The sequence below is a fragment of the Bombyx mandarina genome, chromosome 07 (assembly GCF_030267445.1).
Source record: "Bombyx mandarina strain Sakado chromosome 07, ASM3026744v2".
NCBI classification, from domain to species: Eukaryota; Metazoa; Arthropoda; class Insecta; order Lepidoptera; family Bombycidae; genus Bombyx; species Bombyx mandarina.
Window position 1 is genome coordinate 871,734 of NC_143214.1, and position 24,368 is coordinate 896,101.

Below are 24,368 nucleotides of genomic sequence, written 5' to 3' on the forward strand. Positions count from 1 at the left end.
GGCAACCGTTGTAACTATACTTGAGACCTTAGAACTTATATCTCAAGGTGGGTGGCGCATTTACGTTGTAGATATCTATGGGCTCCAGTAACCACTTAACACCAGGTGGGCTGTGAGCTCGTCCACCCATCAAAGCAAACGACGACTTCAAAATGTGTGCAAATATTATTCAAAATTATTTACATTATATTACACTTTTGATGATGGAGCTATGTAGACAAATATTGACCATCAGGTGGGCCGTATGCTCATCTGCCTAAACGGGCAATAAAAAAAAATACATCATAAAAATTGTAAAAAATTACTTTATCAACTATCATATACGGTATGAAAAACATAATTATTCCATTATGGAATGACCCTATGTAGTTATTAACACGAATGTTGACAAGACAATGAGAGAATACCTTGACACTAAGCGTGATAACCAGTGATTAGCTGCGTGATTTACTGCAAACACTGCTGCAATATAGCTACTGGGTGTTAGACCGCTTCCAAAGACAGACGATAGTACTAATGACACCTTTGGGATGTAAAATGGGATGGGAAAAAAAATCGATCCTGATTAAAAAAAAATATATATTTTTAAAATGTTTTACTAGCATTATTTACGCTCCATCCTGTTAGTACAGCTGAACGAAACGATAGTTTCATAAAAAATACATTACTTTACTGAAAAAAAAACCAGCAATGTAACACAAAATCAAAAACAGTTGATGCTCGGATCAACAAACGCACGGGCGTGGCGCAGATTCGTACAATCGTGGTGCAATCGCACAAATACTTATCTCTATATATAAAAATGAATTGCTGTTCGTTAGTCTCGCTAAAACTCGAGAACGGCTGGACCGATTTGGCTAATTTTGGTCTTGAATTATTCCTGGAAGTCCAGGGAAGGTTTAAAAGGTAGATAAATATGAAAATGTTGAGAATTAAATAAAAATAACAATTTTGTTTTCCCTTTGATATCTTTCCCGTCGAACGGATTCCTTTTGTTTGTTTTAAGTTTATTTTATACAAAATTTTAGGTATTTTGTTTATCGATTGAGGCACTACGAAGTCGCCGCCGGGTCGGCTAGTGGTAAATAAATAATTTAAATGTGTACTAAATTAGTTTTAGCGTCCAAATGTACTAGTTCAAAATGACCTAGATGCAAATACTCGCTTAAAATGGAAAGGTCATGCTCTCACGCGTGTGCCATCCGCATGCGAGATTAATTGAGTTTTGGAAGCCTACCGGGCGCGGAACGATCACGAGAGCTCACATACACCACGACCGAGAGACGAGGTTACAAATAATCATCTTTCAAAAATAATGAAGTAAATGGACATATTATGTATATATGTTAATTATTAATTAAAACTTCTTTTTCGGCTTTAGCTCCAATTTACTTTTTTCATTTAATTATTACTCAACTTTCGAATATTTTCCAGTCTTCGTGGTCACAAACGACTATGTGTCATTGGTCAACTATCGAATATCGTGCGATGTACTGTCTATTTTTGCATAAAAAAATGTTTCTTAACTTTACTTTTGCACCCATAGAGACAGCCCACTGAGTTTCTCGCTGGATCTTCTCAGTGGGTCGCGTTTCCGATCCGGTGGTAGATTCTGCGAAGCACTGCTCTTTCTAGAGCCAGTGTTAGCAACACTACGGTTTGAGCCCCGTGAGCTCACCTATATGTTAGGGCGAAGCTGAAATAGCCTCTCAAGGCTATCAGCATGGGCAGGAAAAAAAACTTTTGCTTTCAAACAGAACAAACGACAAGGATCTCGAGGTCCAGCTGTTTACTTGACGTGTGATTTCATTTTCACGATTAGAGTGTTTGGTAAATGTCACAATAGGCTCATGTACCATACGTGTACATATTTTTTTTTCGTTAGCAAATATTTGGATTTTGTCAAATCTTTATTTAAATATAATAATAAATCAAATAAAAAAATATGTTATAGTGACTAATGTTATAGTGACTCACCGACTATTCTTCTTGCCTGCTTTGACCACACGAATCAGATTTTTTTTACACTTTACACCTGAAAAAAATAAAACAAAAAACATTATTGGCATATTGTTATCAAAAAAACACTTATCTTGATATAAAGCTTAATACTAAATAAAAATATTTCTTTTTGGATATAAATTTATTATATCCCTTGCTGATTTTTTACATATTTTTTTTATTGCTTATACGGGTGGACGAGCGCACAGATAACCTGGTGTTAAGTGGTTACTGGAGCTCATAGACATCTACAACATAACTGCGCCACCCTGCGCGTTAAGTGGTTACTGGAGCCCGTCTATGGGCTCCAGTAACCACTTAACACCAGGTGGGCTGTGAGCTCGTCCAGCTATCTAAGCGATAAAAAAATTGTTATGTAATTTTTTCCAACTTTTAAACTTTAAAGACTGCATATAGTGCACTATTAAATTACCGTCACTAGCTGACATATTTATGTGTAACTTTGACCCCCACATTTTTATGCTTAATACGGCCCAGAAACTAGCGCGACGTCACTGCGTCTTTTCATTTTATTACCAGATCACTAAAGGTCATCGCAAAGGTTCATCCTCGTGTTGCAACTAACTCAGCTCGCACTCACAAACTAGATCTTCTCGGGACCTTCACAAAATGTATCATCACGGCGCGTACAATCACTTGGGGTGACAGAGATAATCAGTTCGAAAGTTTTTGTTTTTGATTCGTAAGTACGTATTTCATTAGAAAAATTGGTATCTGTCTGCGGCATTCGAGCACCGATGCATCGCTCGACACTAGTATAGCCGTCTCATCTTTTAGGCCACGACTACGTCTAATGTCAATGTTAATAAGCAACGTTGTTGTACAAATTCAGCACTATGTCTTGTTTTGTCGCGCGCACATAACTTATGTTGCAAGCCAGATTTTGCTTCTTTTTACTTGTGTTTTTTATGTATATTTTTAGCTTGTGGTCTATATTGTGAGCGTAATAAATAAATAAAATAAAATAAATAAATTTATGTCTTTTTTTTTCAATTTTTTTTTAACCCATTTAGAACTATTTAAAGGCTTCAAACCTACTCTGGTACATGCTAAACTAGACCCTCTATCCGTAGCTCATTGAAATTATTGTATTACTGGTAAGATTCTGTTTTCACCAGAGTTTTTCTATTCGCCGAAATACGCCGCTCCAGACATAAGGCCCAAATTGGCTTGTTATTGCATTGCATTTTACATAACACAATATTATAGTTTTCGTCACAAAACGTCGTAAATATAAAACCGACAATGATGTAGCGGTTTTGGTATTGGTTAGTTGGAACTCCGAGTTACTGCTTGTAGTATTGAGGTCGAATTACCTTTCGCACATTATTAAAACGCTATTTTATTTAATTTTTTTAAATTCAACCTGAATTGCATGAGACAAGATTAAAAAAAAAGAAGATATCACAGGTGCTGAATGTAAAAAAATTATATACTAGGGACCCGCCCTCGCTTCGCTTCGGAAACATTAAATTTTATTATTAATAGGCAGCTGAATCTCGCGACGTTACCCGCGGTTGTTGTCGTACCGCAAGTGAAGCCGCGGGACGAAGCTAGTGTAAAAAAAAAGTAACCTAAGTTACTCCTTATATCATCACCTATCAGTGAAAGTCTCGTCAAAATCGGTCAAGCCGTTCCAGAGATTAGCCGGAACAATCAGACAGACAAAAATTGTAAAAAATGTTATTTTGGTGTATGTACCGTATATATATTCAATGCATGTAGCAAAAAGCGGTTATTTCAACATTACAAACAGACACTCCAATTTTATTTATACATATGTACGGATAGTGCGTTTAAAATAAGAATGTGCACGTCAATGACCTTGAGACGTATGGACAGCAACAAAAAAAATATATCTTTTTTATTGAATTTTTTGCCTAATACCTAATAAATAACCTACAAGTAAAAATATCCAATTCAGTAGGATATACAACTGAATTACCTAGTAATTTCTAAGGTACTAATAACCACTTAACACTAGATGGCTAGTGAGATTTATAACTAGTCAGGTCATAAGTATTGTCACACAGTAAAAACTTTTCTTTTAGAATGCTGGTCACAAAAAAGTTTATTGATTTCGAATTTCGAATTGTTCATGAAGATAAAAATGTATAATTTTAGAATTTTACTCATTTTTAAATATGGAGTGGACGCTTAAAGAAGACCGTGTTGCAGTTATTGCGTTGCATCGTTGTGGTTACCCGCCAATTCAAATTTTTAACATACTGAAAAGTTTGAATATAACCAAAAGATTCGTTTATCGTACCATCAAACGATACAATGAAGACTCTAGTGTAGATGACTGGTCAAGAAGTAGTCGCCCTCGGTCTGTTAGGACTCCAGCAGTGATAAAAGCTGTGAAGGCGCGAATTCAAAGAAATCCCAAACGTAAGCAGAAACTGTTGGCCCTTCAGATGGGGTTAAGCAGAACCACGGTGAAAAGGGTGTTAAATGAAGACTTAGGGCTTCGGGCATATCGAAGAAAAACAAGACATCGTTTGAATACTCGTCTAATGGACCTGAGACTGAAGAGACGCCGCGCTTTGTTGAAGCGGTACGCGGGAAAAAAAATTCGGGAAATTCTTTTTTCGGGTGAAAAAATTTTTACCGTAGAAGAGAGCTACAACAAACAAAATGATAAGGTGTACGCGCACAGTAGTGAAGAAGCGAGCAACCGTATTCCGCGTGTCCAACGAGGTCATTTTCCATCCTCGCTCATGGTATGGTTGGGAGTTTCTTATTGGGGCTTAACAGAGGTACATTTTTGTGAGAAAGGGGTAAAAACGAATGCAGTTGTGTATCAAAATACAGTCCTGATGAACCTTGTGGAACCTGTTTCTCATAACATGTTCAATAACAGGCACTGGGTATTCCAAAAAAATTCGGCGCCAGCTCATAGAGCGAAGAGCACACAAGACTGGCTGGCGGCGCGGCGGCACGAAGACTGGCCCTCCTCCAGTCCAGATTTGAATCCGTTAGATTACCAGATATGGCAACACTTGGAGGAAAAGGCGTGCTCAAAGCCTCATCCCAATTTGGAGTCACTCAAGACATCTTTGATTAAGGCAGCCGCCGATATTGACATGGACCTCGTTCGTGCTGCGATAGACGACTGGCCGCGCAGATTGAAGGCCTGTATTCAAAATCACGGAGGTCATTTTGAATAAACTTTAGTGTCATAAGAATCTATGTTTTGTTAAGTTCATTTTGGTATATGAATGGTCACATAATGGATAAACTTGTTTCAATTATTTTACATTAAACATGTGACAGAATTTATGACCTGACTAGGTATATACTTTACCACATATCTTTTTTTATTGCTTAGATGGATGGACGAGCTCACAGCCCACCTGGTGTTACTGGAGCCCATAGATCTACAACGTAAATGCGCCCACTCACCTTGAGATATAAGTTCTAAGGTCTCAGTATAGTTACAACGGCTGCCCCGCCCTTCAAACCGAAACGCATTACTGCTTCACGGCAGAAATAGGCAGGGTGGTGGTACCTACCCGTGCGGACTCACAAGAGGTCCTACCACCAGTAAAAAACGTATCAAAGAATATATGCTAACTTCCAATGAGTTTTAAGTTATTGACATAAGGAAATAGCAAACAAATTTATACAAACAGAGAAATGCATGAAGCATTAACAAAGTTAGCACAATATTTTAATTCAAATACGGTTCTTAATCGAGCGAAATCATCGCGTGCAGTCACGCGACGCATCTATATGTACGCGCGTATCTCAGAACCAAAAGCTTGTATGTCACGATTCGGAGCGAGCGAATTTCTAATTTATCCTGTTCGTCTTTGAAAACGCTTTCTGCTGTTCAACTGAATATGTTAAATACGACTTTTTGGCTCCGATACGAGACCTGTAATGACAAACGAAAGTGAAGATTCTAATAATTCAGTAATAATCACGATTCGCGCATGAAAGTTTAATTGCTTTAACCTTCAGCAGACTTGTTTGGGTAAAAGTGTTTTGTAAAAGTTTTGTTTTTTTTCTCGAGTGTTCACGTCAGAACATTGACCTTGCAATGATGTTGTTTGTTCCAAGCGAAAAAAATCTCTTGTGTATGTGTGAAATAATAATATTTACAATTGCAGATGTTCAGATGAATTTTTAATACGCTTTTATTAGCTTCAGACGTATGTATGTTTGTAAACGAAATCTTTGAACATGATTTTGACCCCCTTTAAAACGTCGGAGTAACTCGAAATTTAGTATACTTATTAAGGACCGATGACAATTCAATATTAAAAAAAAGAATTGAAAAAATTGAAATTCATCTAAAAAATGAAAAATAATAGTTTGAAAAAACTATACAAAATACGCTTTTATAGAAAATCGCACTAAAAATAGAAAAGAAATCTTAATAAATTTGAATTAAAAATAGTGTAAGAAAAAATGATTTTATTATAAAAAAGCGTAAGGTGCTTTTCAGGATATTATCAAAATAACCCTTCTACTCATATCTGTTCATAAAATATTTATAACTACTGATACCATACACCCTACGCTTTTTTTATAGTAAAATCATTTTTCCTACATTATTATAATTTTTTTTTAATGAAGAGCATGGAGGGATATGAACTTCCCTAGGACTTCCTAGAATAGGGTAGTACCTACGAGTATGTGATGACCCATCCATTAGTCCGCGTTTACATTGAGTGGACTTCAAAGAGCCGCCTAATGCCAAAATAATTAAAGCCAGCTGCAAACGATTACAAAACTTAATTCCTTGCTTAGAGCTTATTCATTAAGGCATCCCGTAATTTGTCATATTAAACACATTCATTTTTAGTATGTTACTAAATTAAAGGTTAGACTGTTATTATTTGTTATTAAAATAATCATGCGAAATTTTGTAATTACATTTAGGGAAAAGTGTTTTCGCTGAAGGTTTTTTTTTATTGCTTAGATTGGTGTACGAGCTCACCGACCACCCGGTGTTAAGTGGTTACTAGAGCCCATAGACATATAATATACTATCGACCCGCCTTCCCTTCGCTTCGGAAACTGTAATTTTTATTGATTTCTCCACTATTTAATGGATGTTATTATACATATAAACCATCCTCTTCAATCACTCTATCTATTAAAAAAAAACCGCATCAAAATCCGTTGCGTAGTTTTAAAGATTTAAGCATACATACGGATATAGGGACAGAGAAAGCGACTTTGTTTTATACTATGTAGTGATGACGTAAATGCGCCACCCACCTTGAGATATAAGCTCAAACCGAAATGCATTACTGCTTCACGGCAGAAATAGGCAGGGCGGTGGAACCTACCCGTGCGGACTCACAAGAGGTCCCACCACCAATTTGGTTGTATCAGCGGATTTGATCGTCTTGTTAACTTAGAAAGCTTTATTGAATATGTACCTTTGAGACTAGATTCGATTGCTGACTGAACATATTTGTTGTGTGGTCACCGCCTTATTGGTCATGTGATAAGCGACCATGACTCGAGGTTCGGGTTCGATTCGGGAGTTTTATTTTCGCCTTTGCTTGAGGCAGCCATAATACACGATAAAGCCTACTTAGGAACTATCCTCCTTAAATTAAATAATTTGTTTAGTCTAGAGGTAAATGGCTGACCTAGTCCGCAATCTCCTTCAAAAGTTTTCAAAGCTTTTTAATATAATGTATATTATTGTTTTTATTACGAAAGTAACCCTATCTATTTGTTAGGTATTCATCAAACTCTAAAAGGAATTAATTCTGAGGAAGAGTATGTGCTACTTTTTATTTCAAGCCTTAACTTTAAAATGGAAATGGGCTGGACATGTGGCACGCCTTCAGGACCAGAGATGGACAAAAAAGATAACAATATGGACGGGCCCACTAGGAAAAGAAAGAATGGAAGACCATATACTAGACGGGAAGACGATATTAAGAAAGTAGCAACCACAAACTGGGTTAGAATTGCGCAATCTAGAGAAGATTGGCTATCCTTGGAGGAGGCCTTTAATCCGATGAGGGGTTCTTGCAAGTGGAAAATAATACCTACTATTATTCAAAAAATACCTATAGTTAATTAATAGCATAGATCACATTGCATCAATTTTTGTTTTTATGTCACTTGTACAAAATAAAAGCCGTTTTTATTTTTATTTTTTATTTTGTTATTATTTTATTACCGTGCTAAGTAAAGCTGTATGATAGGTTTTAAGTCTACCCTAAATTGCCACGTGAAGTTGCCAATTAATCATGTCTCAACATCAACGTTGCTAGTAAAAAAAAACGTTTTGACCGTGACTTTTGGACGAGTGTATGTCATGCCTGAGGCGAAGTCGCGACATTTCGTCTGCCGTGCTTCGTTGCGATGAGTGCTCCAAAAACATATTTATAGGTTATCAACATGTCGACATATAACGCTGTTTCAAATTACGCTTTGATTTATGAGCCTTACATAAATCGTAGACACGGATCGTGTAAAAGCACTTCTCGATAGCAGACTTCGTTTATCCAAACGGAATTTACATGTAAGGCGTGTGGCGGTGGCCATTTGAAGGTTGCGGGTTCAAATCACGTCGGAGTCACCAGATGGGGTAACAAGAAACGTATGGATCTTCCACTGCGCAGATGATATTGCTCGCTAGACCGACTTTCCATATGTGTTAAGGAGATTCAGGCATCTGTTAAGTATTTTGTGTTCTATAATGCTCGCTACAGGCCTTTAGAGATGGGTACCACAGTCCTTTTTTGTTCCTACCGAAGATGATGGTCTTGTCAGACCATTTCAACGTAACCGGACGAGTAAGTGAGCTTACGGGGCTCAAACCTGATGTTGTTGCTAACACGAACCCTAGCAATAGCCGTGCTTCGCAGAATCTACCACCGGATCAGAAACGCGACCCACTGAGAAGATCCGGCGAGAAACTCAGTGGGCTGTGTCTGTGGGTTAATTTACTCGTCGAGCCCTTCGTCGCAAGCGACGGGTTCAACGAGAACGGAAGACCGGTGCTTGGGGTACCTAGAAGCACCGTTAGTGGATCGGGAGGATCCGAAATTTCGTGTATTGGGCGACACCACAGTCTTACTTATTTCTGTTGCGAAGCAGTTACGCATTCCTATTTGAGGTTATTTAATACAATGGAACTGAACTTATGCCTTAAGACATGAGGTCCCTGTATGCAATAAAACTGCATCACTTGTGACTTCGCTCAGTGCCGTCTTTCTCGAATCGTATCGTATAAAAATCGTGAGCGCGTCACGAAAAAAATCGGACGCGCTTAAAATCGTAATATTCAGCTGAAAGCATTTCAGCGAATGCATCACATTACATAACAAATGTTATTTTTTTTTAATTATAAGCTATAGCGGATGCATTACTGTGCATAAAGCTTAATTGTCCAAAACCGAATATATTATTCGCTGTTTTAATGTAACACAGCATTACAACGTCTGCTATTTTGTGTCATTGAACTGTGTATCAAGCTATTAACGTTATATTTAGTATGCGAGTTAAATAACATTATATGCAATTTGCTAATTTCTTTTATGTAATACGAAATTTTGCTCATTGAAAAATAACTGTGTTATATGTTTAGTATTTTTAAAACGTCATATTATATAATACCAACGGTTTCAATTAATATTTGGTTTTTAAATGCCAGAATAGTATAAGAGTATCATAACCTATGGAGTGTGAAATCATTATCGCGTCTCGAAGACATCACCTACCTTGAGACATGAGGTCGATGTTTCAACTGCATTTTAGATTGACTATTCTTCTGCTTAAAATCGGAACACATTACTTGTAAGCTGCAGACGCAGGCGAGACGGTGGTACCCCACAGACACAGCCCACTGAGTTTCTCGCCGGATCTTCTCAGTGGGTCGCGTTTCCGATCCGGTGGTAGATTCTGCGAAGCACGGCTCTTGCTAGGTTTCGTGTTAGCAACGTCATCAGGTTTGAGCCCAGTGAGCTCACTTACTAGTTAAGGTTACGCTGAAATAGCCTCTCAAGGCTATCAGCTTAGGTAGGAAAAAGAAAAAAAAAAGGTGGTACCTGTCCATATGGGTGTACATAATCTCATGCTCTGTACATAATCACTCTAGATCCAAACCAGCTTATAGGTTAAATTAGTTTAGTTTTAATTTTATTCCGAAATTATCGTTGCTGTTTTATTTTATTTTTGAGTTCTAAGTGAAGCGTTATTTTTAATTTAATATGGATGTAATATCTGAAGTAAATGAAATAAATAATAGCCCTACAGTATACCGATAAGAAAAATGCGACAGGATGACCGGGTTCCCGTTTTGCTGTTTTAGAGGAAATGACAAAGGGAAGATCTTCCACCGAGCGGATGATATTGCTCGGTATAGCGACGGTCCGTATGTTGTCGTTTGGAACTTGTTTATATTCAAACTTAAAAATGTCCTTAGGGGGATTCAGGCATCCGTCAAATATCTTATGTTCTATGATAGTCACCGCCACACTGTAACTAGTCAGGTCATAAGTATTGTCACACAGTAAAAACTTTTCTTTTAGAATGCTGGCGACAAAAAAGTTTATTGAATTCGAATTTCGAATTGTTCATGAAAATAAAAATGTATACTTTTAGAATTTTACTCATTTTTAAATATGGAGTGGACGCTTAAAGAAGAACGTGTTGCAGTTATTGCGTTGCATCGCTGCGGTTACGCGCCAATTCAAATTTTTAACATATTACAAATTTGAATATAACCAAAAGATTCATTTATCGTACCATCAAACGATACAATGCAGACTCTAGTGTAGATGACAGGTCAAGAAGTGGTCGCCCTCGGTCTGTTAGGACTCCAGCAGTGATAAAAGCTGTGAAGGCGCGAATTCAAAGAAATCCCAAACGTAAGCATAAACTGTTGGCTCTTCAGATGAGGTTAAGCAGAACCACGGTGAAAAGGGTGTTAAATGAAGACTTTGGGCTTCGGGCATATCGAAGAAAAAGAGGACATCGTTTGAATGCTCGTCTAATGGACCTGAGACTGAAGAGATGCCGCGCTTTGTTGAAGCGGTACGCGGGAAAAAAATATCGGGAAATTCTTTTTTCGGATGAAAAAATTTTTACCGTAGAAGAGAGCTACAACAAACAAAATGATAAGGTGTACGCACACAGTAGTGAAGAAGCGAGCAACCGTATTCCGCGTGTCCAACGATGTAATTTTCCATCCTCGCTCATGGTATGGTTGGGAGTTTCTTATTGGGGCTTAACAGAGGTACATTTTTGTGAGAAAGGTGTAAAAACGAATGCAGTTGTGTATCAAAATACAGTCCTGACGAACCTTGTGGAACCTGTTTCTCATACCATGTTCAATAACAGGCACTGGGTATTCCAACAAGATTCGGCGCCAGCTCATAGAGCGAAGAGCACACAAGACTGGCTGGCGGCGCGTGAAATCGACTTCATCCGGCACGAAGACTGGCCCTCCTCCAGTCCAGATTTGAATCCGTTAGATTACAAGATATGGCAACACTTGGAGGAAAAGGCATGCTCAATGCCTCATCCCAATTTGGAGTCACTCAAGACATCCTTGATTAAGGCAGCCGCCGATATTGACATGGACCTCGTTCGTGCTGCGATAGACGACTGGCCGCGCAGATTGAAGGCCTGTATTCAAAATCACGGAGGTCATTTTGAATAAACTTTAGTGTCATCAGAATCTATGTTTTGTTAAGTTCATTTTGGTATATGAATGGTTACATAATGAATAAACTTGTTTCAATTATTTTACATTAAACATGTGACAGAATTTATGACCTGACTAGGTATATTCAGTAACCACTTAACACTATATAGCCAGCGACCATCGAACTGTCTATGGACAAAAAATTGTTAAATAACCTATACAACAATAGTCGTAATATGTCCGTAACGAAAAATGTGAGTTACAAGAATAACGTGCTAAATAGAGCTTTTTTTTTGTCAGAAGGAAATAGATAAATTAATAGACCTACAACGAAAGCTTACAAAACCCATCACTGATCGCTTTTAAAGAACGTCCCTAGTTGTGTTTTTATGAAAACTAGTGGCCCTGCAGTAGTCGAAATTCGACTATAATTAATTGGAATTGTAAATTTGTACACTATTATGAATGTATTTTATACTTCTATAATTACAAATTTCGCTAAGACTCTACTATAAAAAATATTAACAAAGACAAACAATATTTATTAATCTATTCTCAATTTGACAACAGACGTCAAGAACAAAAGCTTGACAATAAATAGTATGAATGCGTGTGTGCGTCAAATACATGATACGTAGTGTGTGTAATGTTTTCTTTATTGATTTAATGTATTTTATGCATAATTAAAAAAAAATATTAAAATTCTGCACTCCTTTATATTCTCTATAAGTGTGGGAAATTTCATACTCCTCCGTCCGCGCAATTATACGTAAAAAAGGATACAAAGTTTTTGCTTCACGTATTAATATATAGATGACGTTGCGATTGTGAACTATGACCATCGCGATGCAAGCACGAATGTTTTGCTTGTAGGTTTGTACACGAAATGTCTTGGACATGGAAAAAAACTAATCAACGAATGACCTTTTCGTACTAGCGCAGGTCGTCAGACGTGCAGTTTTTTATTACCTTCGTAGACAGACGAGCCTACATCCCGGCCGTTGGAAAGTAGTCAGTTTCTCATAGGCATCAGCGATGCTCATACTGATATCGGACAGTCGCTATCAGAGTCAAACCCCGTGACTTACCGGAGAATAAGTTGTTTATTCGACAATCAACCTCTTTAAGTACGTACGTACTTAACACATTAATTCGCCGCCCCCCCGCCATGGTTTCGCCCCTGGACCCCGGCTCGGTACTCCACGGGTGCTAAGTTTTTTACAATGTCGAACTTCCGGCTTGGTAGGAGAAAATATAGTATGTGCACCGTGGGAAAAAAGTAGGACATCTCATCCCGCGTTTTGGCAATTTTACACGCGGGAGGAAATGTCCAACTTTTCTCCCTTGGTGCACAATGTACTATTGTGAGAAACATTAAATTTGCGTAGTTATGATGGTAGGAGTATTGTGGGAACGCATAATTTTTTTTTTTTTTTTTCGTGCCGGGGGCCGCACCTCCTACGATGTGCCCGCGCCTAGGGGGCGCGCGGGGTATGTGAGACTCAACGATCGTCGGTCTCCGCGGTACGGCGGCCCTACCAGGCCGCCCGGGCGGTGCCGCTGGTGTTCCGGGATACCCCGCTGGGCCAGAACCAGCCTGCCGGGTCGGAACGCGATACACCGCCGACCGGGTTGCTCTTCAACAGTATGTTCGGCGACGACAGCGACGACGAAAATGGGGATCGCGTCGCAGTCCGCAGCCGCCGACGCGCCGTCCCGTCCTCCTGGTGCCAGCGCGCTAGAGTGACGGTAGCGTGCGGCGCAGCCTCAACCCCCTTAGGTCACCTCGTGACTCATAGGGGCTGGAGCTGGACAAACGCCCTCCTCCGATCCCCGGCCCGACGGCGGCGGCACGGCGCCGAGAGGGAAGAAGAGCTCTCCCTCTCCCGTTCCGCCGCCTCCTTCTGCGAGATGGTGGACTCGCAGAAGTCGAGCATCGCCTGCCAGGACTCGTCGCTGCCGAGCATCGTAGTCACGACGGTCGGAAGCGACAAGTCCGGTCCTATTTTTGCAACGAGGACGCGGCGCTGCTCCGCGAAAGCGGGGCAGTATGCGAGCGTGTGCTCCGCCGTGTCCTCGTTGCAGCCACTGTAGTGGTGGCACTTCGGCGTCGGCTCCCTCCGGGCGACGAGGTGCAGGTAGCGACCGAAACAGCCGTGTCCCGTGAGCACCTGCGTCGCTCGGAAGGTGAGACGTCCTCGGTCGCGATTCACCCAGTCCGAGAGGACAGGGCGGATCGCCTCGACGGACCGTCGCCCGTAGGCGGGGTCCGCCAGGCGGCGAGACCACAACGCATAAATACCAAAACTCTGCTTACTTCTGTTGCGAAAGTTTGTCCCATCAGAACATCGATTCTATAAGATCGAAGTTCTATATGGTCTAAGGTCGTGTTTTTTTTTTTTTTTTTTGCCCTTGTATGCAGACGAGCATACGGCCCACTGGATGGTGAGTGGCTACCGTGCTACCTGGCTACCTGCCAGGGGCAGAGCCAAGCCGCTGCCTACCGCAGTCGTGTCTTGTCTTTCTCAATTCTTTCACACGTCTTTTAAGAAAAAGCTAAAAGAAAATCGTATTAGTGAAAATGATTATCACATGATTTTCTTAGGAACGACATTCAAAATAAATGGATTTTTTTATTATTTGTTGAATGATGGATGAATGGAAGGTAAATATTAAGGTTAATATAATAATACGTGAAGCAAAACTTTGTACCCCTTTTTACGAAAATTGCGCGGACGGAGGAGTATGAAATTTTCCACGCTTATAGAGAATATCGAGAAGAAGTGCACAATGCTAATATTTTTTTTTAAATTATGCATAAAAGAAACATTAAATCAATAAAGAAAACATTACACACACTACATACCATGTATTTGACGCACACACGCATGCATACTATTTATTGTCAAACTTTGTTCTTGACGTCTGTTATCAAATTGAGAATAGATTAAATATTGTTTGTCTTTGTTATTATTTTTTATAGTGTAGTCTTGGCGAAATTTGTGATTATAGAAGTATAAAATACAATCATAATGGTGTACAAACTTACAGTTCCAATTAATTATAGTCGAATTTCGACTATTGCGGGACCTCTAGTTATATATAATAATATCATAATATCTTGCACTGCACTGCAAAATTTGCATGTCAAATAATGGCAAAGCACACACGCTGCTTTTAACTTCTGTAATAACTCATTTTCATTATGCTTAGCGAATAAATTATTTCTTTCTTTCTTTTTTTAGGCTCCCGTGAACATAGCACGAGATTGGTCACTAGGTCGACGTAATACAGTCCGTCTGCAATAATAATAAAAATATTACACCTGAGAAACAAAATTTCAAATTCACGACAATGCGACAATTAAAATCATAATCACGACATAGGCCACACGACAAACCACAGATTTTGACATGTCAATTTCATTTATGACAGATGAAGACACCTCGCGGAGATCTTGTATATGGGATGTCACAATAGTTGACATTTCTAGTCGTGGGACACTAATTACTGGCTTACCATCGTAAGAAGTTTCTATCTTTTGTAATGTTTGAAGGACAATAGTATAAATTGGGTAGATTGTTTTTATGGAGAATTCGAAAGGTTGTATTACAAAAGCTGATTAAATCGTGCCTTTAATTGATTGATTATCGTCAGCGTTTTGTTTTTAATGAGCTAGCTTCAGTTTGGTATACGGTCCACATAACAATTTTTGGGTTTTCCTTACTACAAGGAACAAACTCATCAGTATTTATTGTTAACGACTTGTCAGCAATGATTTGATGTTGTTATCGGGGTTGGCGAAGGCAAATCCATTACGTCAACCGCTCAGAAAAGGTTTGGAGAGTGGATAGGCCGATGCTTGTTACATCAAATCGGACTGACATTAACATATTGGAACTCATGACTACAAGGAAAGATGCAGGGTGGTGGTAGGTGCAGGCTAATCCAAAAAAATTGGACTTTGAAACATTTAACCGTTACAAATGTATTAACTAGTGGTAGGGCGATTTGTGAGCATACACGGGTAGGTAGCACCACCCTGCAAATTTCTGCCGTGAAGCAGTAATCCTTTCCAGTTTGAAGGGGGGGGGTAGCCTTTATACAATAGAATTGACACTCAGAGCTCATGTTTCAAAGTGGGTGGTGGCATTTACTTTATTGGTGTCTACGGGCTCCGGTTATCACTTAACATCCATTGGCCTATGCACTTGTTTATCCGTCTAACCAAAAAATAAAAAGTCAAACTATAACTTTCTCAAGACTTATGACAAATCTCAGGCTAATTCGTGCATGCGATTTGTATAAGGAAACACTAACAAGCTTTTCTTCGCGTATTAAAGATAACTAATAATACAAATGTGAAAGTTTCTGTGTTTTTTACTAAACCACAAGAAGATGGTTGAAGAATTTGATTAAATGTCGCATTCAAATAGTTTACATATAATCTGGATTAACATATACCATAATATGATGGTAAATAACAGATCTAATAATCGACTCATAGTTTATGAACCACAGAGTAACACTTATTACTAGTGGTAGGACGTCTTGTGAGTCCGCGCGGGTAGGTACCACCACCCTGCCTATTTCATCCGTGAAGCAGTAATGCGTTTCGGTTTGAAAGGTGGGGTAGCCGTTGTAACTATACTGAAACCTTAGAACTTATCTCAAGGTGGGTGGCGCATTTACGTTGTAGATGTCTATGGGCTCCAGTAACCACTTAACACCAGGTGAGCTGTGAGCTCGTCCACCCATCTAAGCAATAAAAAAAAAAACAAGCAACGTTTTATCCCTCGCTTTGTTTCGGCAACATAAAAAATTATTATTGATAGCTGAGTCCCGCGATGTTACCCGCGATTATTGTCGTACCGCGGGTGACGCCGCGGGGCGAAGCTGTCTAAAAAAGTAGCCTAAGTTACTCCTTATATCATCAGCTACCTATTAGTGAAAGTCTCATCAAAATCGGTCCAGCCGTTCCAGAGATTAGCCGGAACGAACAGACAGACAGACAAAAATTGTAAAAAATGTTATTTTGGTGTATGTACCGTCTATATATTCATATGAATGTAGTAAAACGCGGTTATTTCAATACTACAAACAGACACTCTAATTTTATTTATATGTATAATTGAATCAGAAGTTTAAGACGAATGAAACCACGGAATATATTCTAGTGTTCTATAAAAATACAAACGGATCCCACGGCTGCTTACCCAAAACAAGATCGCCACAATATTAATTGAAGTGCTTGCGGCCTTCATATTTCAAAGTCATTACAATTCCTTCCATATAGAAAAATTACAAAATCTTTTATTGTAAAACAAATTACTATAATAAGGCATAAGTAGTAATGACTGCATAATATCTATTCATGTATAGTACGGCCAATTTCTAAGAGATCTTTCAATAAAAGCGTATAAGTAAATAATTATTGTGAAACATGTTGTTTCGTGTGACTCAAGTTGGAAGATGTTGGCGTGTTAATTAAATAAATTATGGAATTTAATTGATTAGTACTTTCAATGATTCTTTAAGAATGAGGATTAATTTTTTTTTGCTTATCGAATGACTTGTAATCTCTTTTTTTGTAATTGGATAATCGACCTCATGATCCGCCTGGTGTTAAGTGATTGCCGAAGCCCGTAGACATCAGGGAGAATACCTTCAAACACCATTGTTTGGTGTTAGGGCATCACGTGAGCTCGCACGGGTGGGTAATACCACCCTGCCTTTTTTCAAACGCGAAGCAGTGACGCCTTTCAGTTTGAAGGGTAGGGCAACCGTTATGCTGTAAAAACTGAGACTTAGAACTGATGTCTCATGATATTCAAACTGATACGTAGGTATAACTGCTGCTTGGCATAAATGGACAGAATGACGGTATCTACCCTTGTGGGCGTACAACGCAATACCAGTTAAAAATATTTAAATTCTTCTGGATAATGAATGCAGATCTCATGATAATATCCTTTTCCTCTGGTTTGAGGTGTAAACATCAGTTAATTAAATTCAATTATAATTTCTTCTTCAAGTCTCGAAGCAGAGTCTTGTTCGTAGTATAAGATTCTTTTTTCGAGCTCATGTTAAGAGATGGCCAGAATCTACCTTAGACAACACAACGCCGCGGGCGCTGCTAAACATGAAACACCTATAATTGAATAGAATTATAACTGTGGAATGTATTATATGTGTTCAGTGTGCTTAGTGCGAGTTTTTTAACGTTCTCTATATCGTAAAAGTTTACTCAAATTTGTATGCAGTTGAAATAGCGTCCCTAGCAGCAAGCGTAGGCAAACGATCCAACTCTACTAAGCTCGCACTAAGCACGCCGATCAAACTTCACTATTCGTGTCTTTGAAACGCCTTTATTTATTGAAACGGTCCACACACCAATGCCCCTGGTCGTAGATATGTTGGTAACTGAAACTTTCCCTGAAAGTGTAAACTTAGTCTAGTCTAATATGCTCAAATCACTGGTGGTAGGACCTCTTGTGAGTCCGCACGGGTAGGTACCACCACCTTGCCTATTTCTGCCGTGAAGCAGTAATGCGTTCCGGTTTTAAGGGTAGGGCAGCCGTTGTAACTATATTGAGACCTTAGAACTTATATCTCAAGGTGGGTGGCGCATTTAAGTTATAGATGTCTATGGGCTACAGTAACCACTTAACACCAGGTGGACTGTGAGCTCCTCCACCTATACAAGCAATAAAAAAAAAGCAATCAATAGAATGATACGCAAACACGTGGCAATCAATCAAATCAAATCAAATCAAAAAAAAAATATTCAACATAAATGAAAGTACATACTTGTTACAACTACCGCCAATTCACAAGAACTAGCCTCCGTCCTGAGAAGCAATTCTTGTCCTGTCCTGAGAAGCAAGAAACTCAGCGGGCATGTCTTTTTTTTTTTTAATATTAGTTTTTTTTTTTATATTAGATTTTTTTTTACTCAAACTAAAAATTTTAAATAGAGTATGTACTATTTCATTAATTAAAAAAAAAGGTGATTTCAATTTTATTCTAATAAATACATAAAATTATATGTTGCGAAAACTCGACTGCGTGTTTTAGACGTTGTTTCCTAAGATTTCATTTGTTTTTCTTTCATATCGCAACATTTTTTCAATTACACCACGTCCTACACGCAAGTTGAATATTACATCTTACTACTTCACGTATTAAGGTTGCTAACACCTTTGATGATTAGGTACGTTCTCGACTCACTCAACAATAACGAATATAAGATATATTTACTCGTACGAGATAATCTGGGATTTATGGATTATTTTATCGTTTATTTTATGAGCTAACTAGCTGACCAGGGAGACTTCGTAGTGCCTCAATCGATAAATAAAAGACCTAAACTTTTGTACAAAATAAATTTAAAACAAACAAAAGGAATCAGTCCGACACATAAAAGGAAAAACAAAATTGTTTGTTTTTATATAATTCCGAGCATTTTCATATTGTTTCACCTTTTAAGCCTTCTCTGGACTTCCACAAATAATTCAAGACCAAAATTAACCAAATCGGTCCAGCCGTTCTCGAGTTTAAGCGAGACTAACGAACAGCCATTCATTTTTATATATAAAAAATAGATATATGAGCGAATTATGAGCATATTTAAGCCCACAGAAGCTACTAGTAAACAAGCCATATATATAATTATAGTTCAACTACATCGGAGAATTCTCAGCTCCTCAACCGGTACAGCTTCCTCAAGGGTACACTTAAATGTCAAAGTGTGTGTTTACATGTTTTCTTAATAATGTTTTTAACATATAGAATGTTGATTAAGACTACTGTTACAATTTAATGTCGTGTTTATTTATTTCCGTACACAATTTCTGGCCTTTCTAGAACTATAGTTATCATGGTCACAGAAGACTCAGGTAAGGTTTGTTAAATACTACTAAAATAAATATGAAAGTTTGTATGTATGGATGTATGTTTGTCGCTCTTTCACGCAAAAACGACAGGTTAACTTTGATGAAACTTTTCAGTAATATAGTTTAGACATCACAATAACACATAGGCTATAATTTATAAAGATGTAGTGTGAATTACTCAAAATATAAATATACGTGTCAAGTAAATAGGTGAAAATTTGCTATCTGCGAGTATTCTGACTACAAGTATTCTGGCGTGCGCTGCAAAATCCATTGGAGCTACACGTATATAATGTAAAATGAAAATGTTTATCTTAAATAGTCCTGTAAAAAGGCCCGCGTCGGCATATATCTTTTACGTGTAAGCCATTATTGTCAAAATAGTGAACCATTCATATAGGAAGAGCAAAGGTTAGATTACATTCTGCTTTTATTGTGTTTTTTACTGTCTTGTATAAAATAATTTTTTTTATGATTGGAAGATTACTGGTGGCCCGGAGGCCTTTCCAGTTTCACCGGGATAGGTGGGCGAGCAAAGGCTCAGCCAGGAGGGGTGGGATTGCCTAACAACTGCCCAAGCGCCTCCGAAGGAGACCTAACAACTCAAGAGCAATTGCTTCGCGAATGAATCTACTACCGGATCGGAATCGCGACCTGCTGAGAAGATCCGGCGAGAAACTTAGCGGGTTGATGCATGGGTTAGGTTGCACGTCGAGTTCGACGAGTACAGTTACCGGTCCGGGTCCCTAAGCCTGCTCCTAGTGTTAGAGCTGAAGACGTCAAGTATAAAAGAACATTCATTAAGATCGATAATAAATTACAGTTCCTGATGTGAAGCGAAAGCGGGTCGCTATTTTATAATAAATTGGTAGTGAATTTTGGGTTAACCACCGCCAAATCTTGGACTTCATCTTACTGATGGTTGGCTGTAGGTAGACCCATTGCGTCAGCTGTTCCGCTATGAATGGTACAACCGTTACACCATTGAGGTTCCTGAGACGAACTCAAGTCTCAAAGCGGGTTTCTTGTTTACATTTCAATCTTCATAAGCTGCGGTAAACGTAAACCTGACTTGCTTAATGAGGTCATTCATATTTAATGAATTTATTTCATGTCTTTAAATTTTTTTGTTTATTGTTTTTTTTGCCTGCCTAATAACCTGTAGCGTTGTGGGCTATTCTGGTTTGCCCGAGTGTGTAGGTGAGCCCATGGGCCTGAGATACTATTAAAATCTACCCTAGGGAGAGTAGTGCGTTACTGAATCTACCACCGGATCGGCATCGCGACTTACTGAGAATATCCGGCGAGGAACTTACTGGGCTGTGTCTGCTTTTAACTAAAGTCTAATTAGTATGCACATTTTAATACAAATCAAGATAGATTGTTTTATATTCTTTTCGTACATGAGTCAATCTCAACTTAACTTTTTTTTTATTACCCTTGTAGGCAGAGGAGCATACGGCCCACATGATGGTAAATGGTTACTGTCGCCCATCGACTTCAGCAATGCCAGGTACAGAGCCAAGCTACTGTCTACCGTTCAATACTATCCAACAGCCTCGTTTGAAGAAGGACTTGTCATAGGGCTCGGGAAACATTGTGGAGGGGAGCTCATTCCAAAGCCGGATGGTACGTGGCAAAAAAGATCTCGGGAAACGCACTGTGGATGAACGCAGTGACTTCAGGTAGTATGGATGAACTCTACTCCAATGGCGGGTGGTGCGATGGTTAGCACTTCTGATTATCGCGGGTTTTATACTGGTTTCTATAATCACATAACATGGGGTAAGCTGTGAGATTCTCCACCTATGCAGGATAATATAAAAACTACATAAATGTGAATTTCCGATCATCTTAATTTTTTTTATTTATGGCCATTGTAGACAGATGAGTATACAGTACGTGGTTACTATCGCTCATGGTCCTCGGTAATGTCGGGGCACAGTCAAACCGCTGCCTATCGCTGAGTACTTCTTACAGGTGGTAGGACCTCTTGTGAGGCCGCACGGGTAGGTACCACCACCCTGCCTATTTCTGTCGTGAAGCAGTAATGCATTTCGGCTTGAAGGGCAGCCGTTGTAACTATACTGAGACCTTAGAACTTTTATCTCAAGGTGGGTGGTGTATTTACGTTGTAGATGTCTATGGGCTCCGGTAACCACTTAACACCAGGTGGGCTGTGAGCTCGTCCACCCATCTAAGCAATAAAAAATAAATAAAATCTCCGTAAGCCTCATTTGAAGAAACTTATAACATAGAATAACTTCTATGACGTGTCCTTCTTCACGTAAGCATGACTCGAAGCGTATCTCTCTTCGTTACGATTGTCGTATTTCAATACACATTTGAAACACTAAAATAATATTATGATATGTCAACACTATGAAAAGCCTAACCGGTGTTGTAAAAATCACTTCAAATAAGATAGAAATAAAATTTTTAGACTATAAAAAATCTACTAGCAGCCAAGAGTCCACAAAGTGTTTTAGAACACAGGTGAATACACCTCATGAACTCTGTCTTTGGAACACATTGTCAGCCATACGGCTTGAAGCTCGTTCATAACTATTTCTGCCGCGAATTAATCATGGCTCCAGTTTAAGAGCTGATGCAAGCACTATCCTAAAAGGATTGAGGTTTTTTTTGTGTCTCAGGTCATCCGTGTTTCTTTGTGTAACGTCAGGCGATTTCGTCTGTATATGCATACAAAATACCTCCAATACGTGCCCTAAAAAAGAATTCACAGAGTGCTTTTTTGCATACCAAACTCACAAGTCGGCCATTCTTCTACATGTCCAATTACGTGCATTCCGTGAACATAGCAAAGTAAACAATGAATATAACAATTAAATTATAATCTCTCACCCAGATCAGTTCGTTCCCACGGCGAAGCCTTCGTTATGTCACTTGTCACAAGAAAATATCTTTTAATCACTTATTTAAACACTTTCAAAATGCTTGAGAAACAAAACAACAAAAACAAAAAAAAAACTCTGAAATAGACAAATATTTGGTTGGTTCAATCGTGTGTGATAATTTATATTCAAGATCTGTAATTTTGATTGCGTGTTACTGTTGAAACTGCGAAATCTGTGCGTTTATAAATAATTTTGGGCAAAATGCATCTCTTCACTCTGACTTTTGCTAGATAATAACAAAACGCTCATTTCTTGAAACGACTCGCAAGCAATTCTACGTGCCCCTACCAAATATCATACCTCAAGCGTTAACAAGGTTATGAAAGTATGAGTAAGAATTTTGTTAGAAAATCAGTAAATAGTATTGAATTTGTGCATTTTTTTCACGCAAAAACATAACTGGAATTGTTTTTATGTTCAAAATCGTGGTACAACTGTGGCTTGTCATTCTGACAGCCACCCACAAGTTCCCGCGTTGTATAACGTCAAAAAAACAAGAGTACGAACGCGCGACACGATGTTCGCACGTATATTGCACAATGTATTCATGTAATTAGTAGTTTCTTGGACAATATCATGAAAAAATATGTTTATATATTTGAAAATTGTATACGTTGTGAATTAGATGAAGCATTGTGCTCTTTAGATTTGAATTCTGCGATTAGAATGAGGTTGTATAAAGTCGGTCATGGCGCAAGATCAGAGCAGTTCCAATCAAATATTAATAGATTTGTTTGTTTATATTGATGTGCGTGTATGATTTTATATGAAATCGACATATGGTAAAGTTCATTAAAAAGAAAAATTGTTTAATTATACATTTAAAACGATATTATATAATTATAAAATTTGACTATATTGATTATGAATGACTATGAATGACTATATTGATTAGAAATAAAATAAAATAATAAATTAAAACGATTTTAATCGATTTTGTACCTAAACAGAAATTACAAGTATGCACAAACACATCTTACAAGTGTTTTGTATAAAATTACTAAAATCATCACTTACAACTAGCGCTCACGCAAAAAGTTTTTTTTTTGTTACTCAGAAAGAGCTTTCTATTAATTAATCGAAAAACACACACAAATAATTCATACAAAAAATTACTGTAAATTTTATTATAAATTGTTTTTATTTATTTATTTATTTATTCAATCTACATTTTTTAATCACTGCAATGAAATATTAAAACAAACGCTATAATAATTATACTATTCGCAGCTTTTATTTCATGTATTATTTAAAAAAAAAAAATTATAAATTAGTTGGTTAATATTTTCCTTCTTAAATACTCATGGCTTTATACTACATAATAATATATTTGTTTAAAACTCTTTAAGGTCGTTAAAAATATTTGTGAAGTAAAGCATTCTGAAAGTGAATAAAAAAGGTTACCCGTTAATAAATGTAGATGGTACGTGCGAACTGTGGATGCGCGCGGACGATCGCTGCGCCGACGACGACTGGTGATGGCAGCGGATGGTCACCGTCCGACCTGCCGCAGGAGGGGAGACTCGACTATCACCGCACGCTCAAACTTTTACACTTTTAAATTCAGTCGCGACTGTATAGGGTGTGCTTTTATTGCTAGAGCTTTACGAAACTTAATGTTTGTTTATTAGTTATTGTTTCAAACGAGCAAGCAAAAAGCTTAAACATGGTCTTTCGTCAGTGTTGTCCATAATAATAACAGTAACACATTGCAATAACACGTTAGGTTTTTTATTTTGTTCTTACTAAACATTTTTTTTTCCCGCCTATTCTGATAGCCTTGAGAGGCTATTTCAGCTTCACCCTAACGTGTAGGTGAGCTCACGGGGCTCAAACCGGAGTGATGCTAACACTGACCCTAGCAAGAGCAGGGCTTCGCAGAATCTACCACTGGATCGGAAACGC

General features: G+C 38.3%; 1 protein-coding gene across 4 annotated transcripts in view; it reads right to left on the minus strand.

Annotated features, from left to right (window-relative positions):
• Window positions 1-23,996, minus strand: part of thw (chitin-binding domain protein thawb) — a 69,962-nt gene extending 45,966 nt beyond the window's left edge. The window contains exons 1-3 of one of the 4 annotated variants that reach the window (XM_089728596.1): window positions 23,868-23,996; window positions 22,411-22,538; window positions 1,978-2,035 (exon numbers count right to left, since the gene is read on the minus strand). The gene's annotated coding sequence lies outside the window, so the exon portion shown is untranslated. The remainder of the gene's footprint in view (window positions 1-1,977; window positions 2,036-22,410; window positions 22,539-23,867) is intronic. The other 3 variants (XM_089728598.1, XM_089728597.1, XM_089728599.1) reach the window with 3 other exon arrangements.
• Window positions 23,997-24,368: the final 372 nt, after the last annotated feature.